Raw genomic sequence first — 7621 nt, 5'->3', positions numbered from 1 at the left:
CATACACATCACAGACAAACTGAATTGGTCCACCCACACAGACAGCATCATGAAGAAGGCGCAGCAGCGCCTCTTCAACCTCAAGAGGCTGAAGAAATTCGGCCTGTCACCAAAAGCACTCACAAACTTCTACAGATGCACAATCGAGAGCATCCTGTCGGGCTGTATCACCGCCTGGTACGGCAACTGCTCCGCCCACAACCGTAAGGCTCTCCAGAGGGTAGTGAGGTCTGCACAACGCATCACCGGGGGCAAACTACCTGCCCTCCAAGACACCTACACCACCCGATGTCACAGGAAGGCCATAAAGATCATCAAGGACAACAACCACCCGAGCCACTGCCTGTTCACCCCGCTATCATCCAGAAGGCGAGGTCAGTACAGGTGCATCAAAGCTGGGACCGAGAGACTGAAAAACAGCTTTTATCTCAAGGCCATCAGACTGTTAAACAGCCACCACTAACATTGAGTGGCTGCTGCCAACACACTGACTCAACTCCAGCCACTTTAATAATGGGAATTGATGGGAAATGATGTAAAATATATCACTAGCCACTTTAAACAAGGCTACCTAATATAAGGTTTACATACCCTACATTATTCATCTCATATGTATACGTATATACTGTACTCTATATCATCTACTGCATCTTTATGTAATACATGTATCACTAGCCACTTTAACTATGCCACTTTGTTTACATACTCATCTCATATGTATATACTGCACTCAATACCATCTACTGTATCTTGCCTATGCCGCTCTGTACCATCACTCATTCATATATCTTTATGTGCATATCCCCTTACACTTGTGTCTATAAGGTAGTAGTTTTGGAATTGTTAGCTAGATTACTTGTTGGTTATTACTGCATTGTCGGAACTAGAAGCACAAGCATTTCGCTACACTCGCACTAACATCTGCTAACCATGTGTATGTGACAAATAAAATTTCATTTGATTTGACCTCAGAAATAAAGAATCTTGGTTTGACTTGGACTCCAGCAGATCCTTATTTTATAATATCCACCACAACTCTCCCACAGATTGCTGTTTATCATTGTCTCAATGAAGAGTTCCTCTTTCGACTTTCCTGGGGGCAATTACAAACCTCCCACTGGTTGAATAAACATTACCCGATTGATGAGATTATCATGGGTGAGAGCAATTATTTTATTTGTCAAATGGCAACCAAGCATCGGTCATCATGTCACCAGATTAAGACCCTCAAAATGTATTGGAATGGAGCATCAAGCTCATCACATGTAGTTTCACCACCCTGTGAAGTTCATAACTTATTTCATCTGTAGCCTAATAAACAACATGGTTTTCCAAGTTTTAGAGGGAGGACCACACAACATATCATCACGTGACTCCAAGTTAACTCAGATATGAGGGTTATTTGTTGAAGGAATTAAATTGCTCTCTGTTTTAATACCCAATTAAAATTAAACACTGTCAATTCATAAGGAATTGTAATTCCCTTATTCTATAATGATAGACAGAGCCCCAGTCTTAAAATCAGACAGCAGAGTTTATTCAAGAGAGTACTGAGTACACATTTTACCACAGGTTATAAACGGAAAATGACGTCAGCGTTTTCTAAATGTTCCGTCTCTTCTTGACACTGGTAGAAAGGCTCTATAGTTCTCAAGCCTTCCCTACTCGCCTAGAGCCAAGGTCAGCTAGTGTAGATAAGCATTCTAGTCAGTTTGGAAATATAGCTCATTAATTTGTACCAAGGAACAGACCGTCATTGTTCTAAACTCTTGACCACATTCACACACACATTATTTTCAGTACTGGGATCAAGAAAGAAAACTCATACATATACAGAATAGTATTCTGATTAGTACATATACAGTAACATAATAGTATTTGGGTTAGTACATATACAGTAACACGCTAGTATTCTGATTAGTCAGTCCTGATTGAAATGTATACATAATTAGTCATCATTGATATATAAATATTTGTACATAAAGGAGTTTCCATCGCCATTTCTCACTAAAACGTTTATACTGGCACAAAAAGACCCAACCATGTCAGACAAACTAACATATCGTCTGTCAGCATTTATAAAAATATTCAGGCATATCCTGTTTCCGTCAGCCCGGTCATTACTTTTGAAATGGTTGGATCAATATCCACCTTCATGATGTGGATGAAGCCTGATTTGGAATGTCTGAGTAGTTCTATATGATGTCATAATTCACCCCTCGATAATCAAGTGATATTTGGAATGTCTGAGTAGTTCTATCTGATGTCATAATACACCCCTCTGATAGTGATACATTTGCTCCATTGTTTCCATGTCAGTTGGTTTCCCACTCTGATGATGTATATCTGACAGAGGGGCTTTAAATGAATAGTATGGTGACATCTTAGTGGGGCTTGAAGTAAATAGGATTATTAATCATAAACTCCTATAGCAGCAATACAATGCAGCTTTGACATCAAGAAGAGAATGGGCTGATGGGTGGTGGTGCTACTCTATAGGTAAGGCTGTTCAATATGAATGTTCAATACACACAATAGGTTGGTTATGGAGGGTGATGTATCACAGTCAAAGTCCTGCAAAAAGAGCTAAGAGACTCATATTTGTGTAAACTATACATAGTTGTGTTCTGTGGTTGTCACTGAGTTGGCTGATATCCCATTTTATGGGGTCACTCCACAGTTAAGGCTGTACAGTGCCTATACAAAGTCTACACTTTGCTCCTTTCATATTTATTTTGATCCTGATAAACTCTCCAGTCCCTGCCAGTGACAAGCATACCCATAACATGATGCTGCCACCACAATACTTAATGTGTGGTCTATCTCCAGGTCATCAGACTGTTAAATAGTCACCTCTAGCCGGCCTCCGCCCAGTATCATCCTATATAACTACTGCTGTACACACCTTTTATATTAGTTTCCGGTTCTACCATTTCTATATTTCTAAATCCTTAAAAGAAATTGTAAGGAAAATCAGTAGGTCACACAAATGACTATTTCTAAACAAAGATAATAGACAAGTAGAATGGGAGAGGTTTCTTATACTATCTTCACTTACTCGGTGCAGAGACTCCAGGGGTGGTGATGAAGGCTGTGGGAATGAAGATCAGACAGTGAAGAGACTTCAGGGGTGGTGATGAGGGCGGTAGGAATGAAGATCAGTCAGCAATACTGGTCCTGTGGTCAGGTGGGGGAGTGGTCGAGGCAGCCAATGATTGTGAGGAAGCAATGTGGGGAACAGGCTCCTTTCTACTACCATTCTGAGGTCTGGATACATGCCAACAAAGACTACAAATGCTTCAAACAATGAGAGTGGCTACCATTGACCATCACACTTTCTTTCATAACCAGGAAGCCCATGTTGAGCCAGCAGTGTTCCCACTATGGAAGAGGGAGCAGGATGCCTTCATCCAGTCTCTCAGAAAACCATGTTGAGCCATCAGTGTTCTCACTATGGAAGAGGGAGCAGGAAGACGTCATCCAGGGACAAGGACAAAGGTGCAGCACTGGTGTTAGTAGCTGATGACAGAAGTGACAGCCTGGACACACAGCAAAGTTTGACGCGATCAGTGTTGTTGAGCAGAGAATCAACCAGATTGATTCACAGTCAGTGTTGTTGAGCAGAGAATCAACCAGAGAATCAACCAGATTGATTCACAGTCAGTGTTGTTGAGCAGAGAATCAACCAGATTGATTCACAGTCCGTGTTGTTGAGCAGAGAATCAACCAGAGAATCAACCAGATTGATTCACAGTCAGTGTTGTTGAGCAGAGAGAGAGATTAAAGTAGACGGCACGCGGCAAAGTGATTGATTGATGACCTTGCGTCATGATGACCTGTGCATGTCCGAATATGTGCCCCCGCCCCGTCCCCCCTGTTCCAGTGGTCACGTGTTAGGGGTTGTGTGTTATTTCATAGCTATATGTCATCCTTTGAAGTAGTCCTGGTGATTGATGTCTAGGGGCCTGGTTGAACTGGGGGGGTTGTGTTTGAAGTTGTGGACAGGGTATGACCCCCCCACCCCCCAGTTTTATCGCCCTTATGTTTGTTATCTGATGAAGCAGGAATGTCCTGGGCTGTGGCATATGCCTTATAAATGTCCAGAACAAGCAATTTTTTAAATAAAGACCTGAATATTAAACATCTAAAATATGTCTACAAGGGCAATTATCGGAGTGCTTTGCAGCTCATGTCATGAATCCAACGACAAAAGCCTGGATGATGTTTTGCGTGAGGCTCCCGAATGTTTTAAAGGATTTTTGTGTACAAGCGAGGGTCATATGTCTTACATATTCAGCCCGGAGGAATCTACGGTTAAGATATTCACAGACAGCGTGTCCCAACCCTTTTATCGGGCAGAACCCGAGAGTTTTTCTCCAGCGCTAAGGATGAGAGAATGGCTTAAAATAAGACTAGCGCTGTGTCAAATGGAACGCGCCCTGAGTGCTTCAAGGCTGCCCGGATATGCGTTGGAAGAACAGGTCTGTGGCCGAAGTGATCTAATGGCCCTAAGAATCGCTTCAATGGCGTATACCCCGGACTCCAGAGTGACAATTTTAGCATGTGAACAATTTGATAGTGCAAATGCTTCGAAAACGGTCAGTTCATATGTATCTTCCAAAGCATGCAAGGATGTACATTTTTTTCAAATGATGTTCCGTTTTAAATGGCGCGATTACCATATTTTCAGAACACTGATGAATAAGCTGGACAGTCTTTTCAAAAATCGGGAACAATTACGGCGATGGCCGCGGTTATCGTTGAGACATACCCAGGAACAACAAAGTCGAAGGCGGATCTTTCCCTGGATGGAAAGTGGACAGAGCTTCGACGGAGCGCGGAAAAGACTTTGCGATGGGGAATTGGAAACGGATCATGTTCAGGGCTAACAGGACACCTATATCTGGAAGAAATAGTAAAAAAAATGTTGAATTATAACATGTGTTAAAATGTAGGTGTTAATTTTGAAAATGTATAGCCCCCATTTAACTAAGGGGAAGCGCTCTTTTCTCTCACGCTAGGGTCTGGCGCAGACAACTGTAAGATCTGAAAAACTTTCATAGGCTGTCATTGTAAATAAGAATTTGTTCTTTAACTGACTTGCCTAGATAAAAAAAAAAGTGAGAATGCTATTCATTGACTACAGCTCCGCTTTCAACACCATAGTGCCCTCAAAGCTCATCTTTAAGCTTAGGAACCTGGGACTAAACATCTCCCTCTGCAACTGGATCCTGGACTTCTTGATCCCCAGGTGGTAAGAGTAAGTAACAACACATCTGCCACGGTGATCCTCATCACGGGGAGCCCCTCAGGGGTGCATGCTCAGCCCCCTCCTGTACTCCCTGTTCACTCATGACTGCATGGCCAGACACGACTCCAACGCCATCATTGAACAGTGTCATCAGGCCTGATCACTGACAACAACAACAAAGCCTACAGGGAGGAGGTCAGAGACCTGGTCGTGTGGTGCCAGGACAGCAACCATTCCCTCAATGTGATCAAGATAAAGGAGATGATTGTGGACTACAGGAAAAGGAGGACCAAGCACGCCCCATTCTCATTGACAGAGCTGTAGTGGAGCAGGTTGAGAGTTTCAAGTTCCTTGGTGTCCGCATCACCAACAAACTATCATGGTCCAAGCACACCAAGACAGTCGTGAAGAGGGCATGACAAAACCTATTCCCCCTCAGGATACTGAAAAGATTTGTCATGGGTCCTCAGATCCTCAAAACGTTCTACAGCTGCACCATCGAGAGCATCCTGACTGATTGCATCACTGCCTGGTTTGGCAACTGCTCGGCCTCTGACCGCAAGGCACTACAGAGGGCAGTGCGTACGGCCCAGTACATCACTAGGGCCAAGCTTCCTGCCACTCAGGACTTCTATACCAGGCGGTGTCAGAGGGACTTTTTTTGTACTTTACAAGTATTTTTCTTAACTGCATTGTTGGTGAAGGGCTTGTAAGTAAGCATTTCACCAAGGTCTACACCGGTTGTATTCGGCACATGAATAATAATATTTAATTTGATTTTCATACTTTTCTAATAAAACACTTTTCAACCCATATGATCTATTACATAATAAAAGTTTTTAAAAAAACGTATACAAATATCATGTCATAGTGAATTCATGACATGTGAACGAACAAGCCTTTTCATACTTTATAATATGGCTATACAGTGGGGAGAACAAGTATTTGATAGCCTGCCAAATCGCCAGTGTTTCCTACTTACAAAGCATGTAGAAATCTGTCATTTTTTATCATAGATACACTTTTTTTAAATTTATTTATTTCACCTTTATTTAACCAGGTAGGCAAGTTGAGAACACCTTTATTTAACCAGGTAGGTAAGTTGAGAACAAGTTCTCATTTACAATTGTGACCTGGCCAAGATAAAGCAAAGCAGTTCGACACATACAACGACACAGAGTTACACATGGAGTAAAACAAACATACAGTCAATAATACAGTATAAACAAGTCTATATACGATGTGAGCAAATGAGGTGAGATAAGGGAGGTGAAGGCAAAAAAAAGGCCATGGTGGCGAAGTAAATACAATATAGCAAGTAAAACACTGGAATGGTAGATTTGCAGTGGAAGAATGTGCAAAGTAGAAATAAAAATAATGGGGTGCAAAGGAGCAAAATAAATAAAATAAATACAGTAGGGAAAGAGGTTGTTGTTTGGGCTTAAATTATAGGTGGGCTATGTACAGGTGCAGTAATCTGTGAGCTGCTCTGACAGTTGGTGCTTAAAGCTAGTGAGGGAGATAAGTGTTTCCAGTTTCAGAGATTTTTGTAGTTCGTTCCAGTCATTGGTAGCAGAGAACTGGAAGGAGAGGCAGCCAAAGAAAGAATTGGTTTTGGGGGTGACCAGAGAGATATACCTGCTGGAGGGCATGCTACAGTTGGGTGATGCTATGGTGACCAGCGAGCTGAGATAAGGGGGGACTTTACCTAGCAGGGTCTTGTAGATGACATGGAGCCAGTGGGTTTGGCGACGAGTATGAAGCGAGGGCCAGCCAACGAGAGCGTACAGGTCGCAATGGTGGGTAGTATATGGGGCTTTGGTGACAAAACGGATTGCACTGTGATAGACTGCATCCAATTAGTTGAGTAGGGTATTGGAGGCTATTTTGTAAATGACATCACCGAAGTCGAGGATTGGTAGAATGGTCAGTTTTACAAGGGTATGTTTGGCAGCATGAGTGAAGGATGCTTTGTTGCGAAATAGGAAGCCAATTCTAGATTTAACTCTGGATTGGAGATGTTTGATGTGGGTCTGGAAGGAGAGTTTACAGTCTAACCAGACACCTAGGTATTTGTAATTGTCCACGTATTCTAAGTCAGAGCCGTCCAGAGTAGTGATGTTGGACAGGCGGGCAGGTGCAGGCAGCGATCGGTTGAAGAGCATGCATTTAGTTTTACTTGTATTTAAGAGCAATTGGAGGCCACAGAAGGAGAGTTGTATGGCATTGAAGCTTGCCTGGAGGGTTGTTAACACAGTGTCCTAAGAAGGGCCAGAAGTATACAGAATGATGTTGTCTGCGTAGAGGTGGATCAGAGACTCACCAGCAGCAAGAGCGACATCATTGATGTATACAGAGAAGAGAGTCGGT

This window comes from Oncorhynchus mykiss, chromosome 17, assembly GCF_013265735.2.
Source record: "Oncorhynchus mykiss isolate Arlee chromosome 17, USDA_OmykA_1.1, whole genome shotgun sequence".
In the NCBI taxonomy this organism is placed as follows: Eukaryota; Metazoa; Chordata; class Actinopteri; order Salmoniformes; family Salmonidae; genus Oncorhynchus; species Oncorhynchus mykiss.
This window is presented reverse-complemented; position numbering follows the sequence as displayed.